General features: G+C 44.5%; 1 pseudogene; it reads left to right on the top strand.

The window, feature by feature from the left end:
* The first annotated feature begins 2,396 nt into the window (after positions 1 to 2,396).
* Positions 2,397 to 2,916, top strand: LOC122679971 (annotated as a pseudogene).
* The last annotated feature ends 2,633 nt before the right edge of the window (positions 2,917 to 5,549 follow it).

Here is a 5,549-nt window from a genome sequence, read left to right as displayed (position 1 = left end):
ATGGCCCATTTCACCAGAAGTTGGTGCAGTAAACCCTCACAACAGTCTTGGTTTGGAGATTTGCTTTTAGGGGTACTGAGGGATGGATGAAAGGAAGGAAGTGTGGGGCCAACTTTTGGAAGGCGTGGGGCGGAAAGGGAAAAGCAGTTGCCAGCTGGAGGGAGGCTGTGAATAGCATGAGAACAGGCTAGGCATCTGGGTCCATGGGTGAAAACATGGGTCCTGTCTTCATCACTTTCTAGCTGGGTAACTTGGGTTACAGACTCAGTTTCCACATGTGTAAAATGGGCTCGTGATAGTGGCGCCTTCCTTTGTCACAGAGTTTGTGAAAATAAGGACGTCTAACTTGTACATTCCTTGGCATATAACACTCACCTCCAAAACACTGACTTAACAAGGAGGAGATCGCCTGGAAAGAAGTCTAAGCTTTAACAGAAACTCTGAGCATTTGAGCTGGGGCCCCTGGTCCCACGGGGAACTGGGCCGCAGTGCAGGCTGGCTGGAGTCTGGAGGGAATTGCAGACACTTTGGTCATACTTTCCTACCCTACCCTGCCCACCCCCATCTGGTCCCGTAAATACAAAACCATCCAGGAACTGTGCTGGTGACGTGGCTATTATTGTTAAGTAGACTTTTATAAGCCACGTCCTTTTCTTCTCATGCCTGTTGAGAATTCATCAGGAGATTTCCTATAAGGCTGGTTTGATTTTTTTCACCCTTTTGATATAAATAGCATTTGGACCCATTGGGATGTTTGGTGATTTTGGACCGGGGCTTGCATCCTTCCTGTTCAGAAACTGGGATCTTTGAGAAGCAGTTCTTGCGGATGCTAAAGTCTTATAACCTCAGAAACCTGAGCAATTGGAATCCTGGAACACCCAATGTCTGAGTCACAGAATCTCTGAAGATCAGGGTGTGTGTTTGGGAGAGTAAGCAGGGCAGAGACTTCCCAAAAAACAAACTAACGTGGGACAGATGAGATCAAAGTGGTACAAAAAGGAAAAAACATTTCTGCCACCTGAAGCCGAAAGACTCCTGGTGATGGCCCAGCAGTGGTGCTATCTGTCCCCTTGTCCCAGGGAAAGAAAGTGAAAATGTTACTCACTCAATCCTGTCTCACTCTTTGTGACCTTATGGACTGTAGCCCACCAGGCTCCTCTGTCCATGGAATTCTCCAGGTAAGAATACTAGAGTGGGTTTCCATTCTCTTTTCCAGGGGATCTTCCCTACCCAGCGATCAAACACAGGTCTCTTGCATTGCAGGCAGTTTCTTTACCTCCTGAGTCACTAGGGAAGCCCTGGTCCCAGGGAAAGTGGAGGCTATCTGGTAGGAGCCATTGCTGCCAGCCTTCTGCAAAGGGGCAGGCAGAGCAGGAAGCCAGATGCCTGCCCACCCCACCCCCCCATTTCCTCTGAATATTTTGTCAAGGCTGTTGGCACCTAATAAGTGGCTCAGACCTGTATTGGCAGGCAGGTCCTTTACCACTATTGCTACTTGGGAAGCCCCAGATACATACTTTTGTTGTTGTTCAGTTGCTAAGTTATGTCCGACTCTGACCGCATGGACAGCAGCACGCCATGCTTCCCTGTCCTTCACCATCTCCCGGAGTTTGCTCAAACTCATATCCATTGAGTTGGTGATGCTATCCAACCATCTCGTCCTCTGTCATGCCCTTCTCCTCTTGCCCTCAATAGCTCCCAGCATCAGGGTCTTTTCTAATGAGTCGGCTCTTCGCATCAGGTGGCCAGAGTATTAGAGCTTCAGCTTCAGTGTCAGTCCTACTAATGAATATTTGGGATTGATATCCTTTAGGCTTGACTGGTTTGATCTCCTTGCAGTCCAAGGGGCTCTCAAGAGTCTTCTCCAACAACATAATTCAAAAGCATCAATTCTTTGGTGCTCAGCCTTTTTTATAGTCCAACTCTCACATCCATCCATGACTACTGGAAAAACCATAACTTTGACTAGAGAGACCTTTGTTGGCAAAGTAATGTTACTGCTTTTAAACACTGTCTAGATTTGTCATAGCTTTTCTTCCAAGGAGGAAACATCTTTTCATTTCATGGCTGCAGTCACCATCTGCAGTGATTTCGGAGCCCCCCAATATAAAGTCTGTTACTGTTTCCATTGTTTCCCCATCTATTTGCCATGAAGTGATGGGACTGGATGCCATGATCTTAATTTTGTGAATGTTGACTTTTAAGTCAACTTTTTCACTCTCCTCTTTTACGTTCATCAAGAGGCTCCTTAATTCTTCTTCACAGTAATATACATAAAGTAGATGAACAATAAAGTCCTACTGTATGGCCCAGGGAACTATATTCAATACCCTGTAATAAACCACAATGGAGACCTTGCAGAGGCTGCCACCCTGGAGCCTCTCATGCTGTCAGCCATGGTCAGCCGCACTGTATTCTTCCACATCGCCACTGATGGTGAGCCCTTGGGCTGCATCTCCTTTGAGGTAAGAGACCTGGAAACCAAGAAGTGGCAGCTCATCTAGTAAAGCTGTTAACAGATTGGAGCTGTTTGCAGACAAAGTTCCAAAGACAGCAGAAAACTTCCGTGCTCTGAGCACTGGGGAGAATAATTCCAGGATTCGTGTGCCAGGGTAGTGGCTTCACAGGTCATAAAGGCACTGGTGGCAAGTCTATGTATGGTATGAAGTCTGATGATGAGAATTTCATCCTGGAGCATATGAGTCCTGACGTCTTGCCCGTGGCAAATGCTGGTCCCCACACAAATGGTTCTCAGTTTTTATCTGCAGTGCCAAGACTGAATAGTTGGAAGGCAAGCATGTGATCTTCGGCAAGGTGAAAGAGGGCACGAGTGTGGCGGAAGCCATGAGACGCTCTGGGTGCAGGAATGGCAACACCGGCAAGACAGTCAGCACAGCTGACTGTGGACAGACCTAATAAATAAATTTGATTTTTGTTTGTGTATGTATTTATTTTTAGCTGTGCTGGGTCTTTATTGCTGCGAGGGCTTTTCTCTAGTTGTAAGGTGCCAGCCTCTCACTGTGGCGGCTCTTCTTGTTGTGGAGCACGGGCTCTAGGTGAGCAGGCTTCAGTAGCTATGGCACGTGGGCTCAGTTGCTCCATGGCATGTGGGATCTTCCCAGACCAGGGATCAGACCTGTGTCTCTTGCACTGGCAGGCAGATTCTTTACCACTGAGCCACGAGGAAAGCCCTTGACTTGTGCTTTATCTTAACCACCAGTCTGTTCTTTTGTAGCTCAGGAGACCACCCCTACTCCCCCATCTGCTCAAAATACCCTATAATCTTTGTGCTCTCACTGCAGTTCTTTGGGTTCCACATTTTCCTAATCTCCCTCCAAGTATAGCTGGATGGCAAAGTGAAGTTTATGATTATAAAATAAAAACTAAACAAAAAACCACAAGGGAACAGAATATGAAAAAATATGTAAGTATACAGATGCTTGCTCAGTTGTGTCCATCTCTTTGTGACCCCATGGACTGTAGCCCGCTAGGCTCTTCTGTCCATGGGATTTCCTAGGCAAGAATGCTAGAGTGAGTTGCCATATCCTACTCCACGGGATCTTCTTGACCCAGGGATCGAACTCATGTCTCTTGCATCTCCTGCACTGGCAGGAGGATTCTTTACCACTGCACGACCTGAGAAGCCCATGTGTGTATCAGTTCAGTTCAGTCGCTCAGTCGTGTCTGACTCTTTGCGACCCCGTGAATCGCAGCACACCAGGCCTCCCTGTCCATCACCAACTCCTGGAGTTTATCCAAACTCATGTCCATTGAGTCGGTGATGCCATCCAGCCATCTCATCCTCTGTCGTTCCCTTCTCCTCCTGACCCCAATCCCTCCCAGCATCAGGGTCTTTTCCAATGAGTCAGCTCTTCACATCAGGTGGCCAAAGTACTAGAGTTTCAGCTTCAGCATCAGTCCTTCCAATGAACACCCAGGACTGATCTCCTTTAGGATGCACTGGTTGGATCTCCTTGCAGTCCAAGGGACTCTCAACAGTCTTCTCCAACACCACAGTTCAAAAGCATCAATTCTTCGGCCCTCAGCTTTCTTCACAGTCCAACTCTCACATCCATACACGACCACTGGAAAAACCATAGCCTTGACTAGGCGGACCTTTGTTGGCAAAGTAATGTCTCTGCTTTTCAATATGCTATCTAGGTTGGTCATAACTTTCCTTCCAGGGAGTAAGCGTCTTTTAATTTCATGGCTGCAGTCACCATCTGCAGTGATTTTGGAGCCCCCAAAAATAAAGTCTGACACTGTTTCTACTGTTTCCCCATCTATTTCCCATGAAGTGATGGGACCAGATGCCACATATAATATATTCAACTGAATCATTTTGCTGTACACCAGAAACTAACACAACATTGTAAATCAACTATACTCAATTTTAAAAATGATGTACTAAGATATACATTCAAAACAGCATAGACAAATCAAAATTAACTAGGGAAAATTCTAGAATGTGACCTATAGAAAGGAAGGGAAAAAAAGAGAAGCAAAAAATAAGATAAAACAAAAACATACAGGATAATGAAGCAGAAGCATATACTGAACACATACTTTGCCGGGGCAGGCTCTAAGCCCATTCCATGGATCATCCCACTGCACCTTCATAGCATCCCCAGTTTGGAAGTGAGGAAACAGAGGTATGGAGAGATTGAGTAACTTGTTTGAAGCCCTGCTGACAGTAGGATTTGAACCTAGGCAGTTCTGTCTCAGCCTTTTCAATACTTCTTATCTTACTATGAGAGCATTTGCCTTTATTTTTGAAATACAGTTGTTTGAATGCTTCAGTTCCTTCCAATATTTTTTCTTAATTTTTGAGATGACATATTTTCTCCTGTGGAACTCACGGACTACACCATTCCTGGGTTTCTTGACATCAAGATGTGGTTAGACAGAGGTTCGTACTAATTCCTCTAGTCTTGAATTGTGGATGTTTGCCGTGTTTGGAACAAGTTTGAGATTTTATTTTTACTTCTGGTCTAGTGTCAGAATCTCCTTGGTTAGGCAGATGAGGCTACAGGCGTCCAATCCACACCAACCATCACCCTTGTCCATCTGCCCTTCCAAGGGCTTCTCACATCCTTCCTGATGGTACAGCTATCTTTAAGTATACTAGCAGTTTCAGTGACTAGGAAGTTTTTGCTTCTCTTTTCTTGCCCTGTTCATAAACAATACATGCTGAAAAATTAGAAACTACAGCTAAGCAAAGAAGTAACCCAAAATCACCCATAGTCCTAGCCAGAGAAAAAACTTCTGACATTTTTTAGCATAGGCTCTTCCAGTCTTTTATATTTTTATATTTAAATTTCCTTTTATATTTGCATAATTTATAATTTGGGGACAAAAATTAGATCAAATATTATTTTTCAAGCAGCATTTTTACTTAACAATACATTGAGAACATCTTTTTATGGTTGTGTTTGTTCCATAACTTATTTAACTGACATTTTCATTTAATGTTTAGATGGTTTCCTTTTTTACTTTGTTTCTCTTTTTTGCTATAAAAAGCACTTCAAAGAACTTTCTGGGATTTCTCT

Source organism: Cervus elaphus, chromosome 22, assembly GCF_910594005.1.
Source record: "Cervus elaphus chromosome 22, mCerEla1.1, whole genome shotgun sequence".
NCBI lineage: Eukaryota > Metazoa > Chordata > Mammalia > Artiodactyla > Cervidae > Cervus > Cervus elaphus.
Note: the sequence above shows the minus strand (reverse complement) of the source record. Positions and strands in the feature narration are given on the sequence as shown.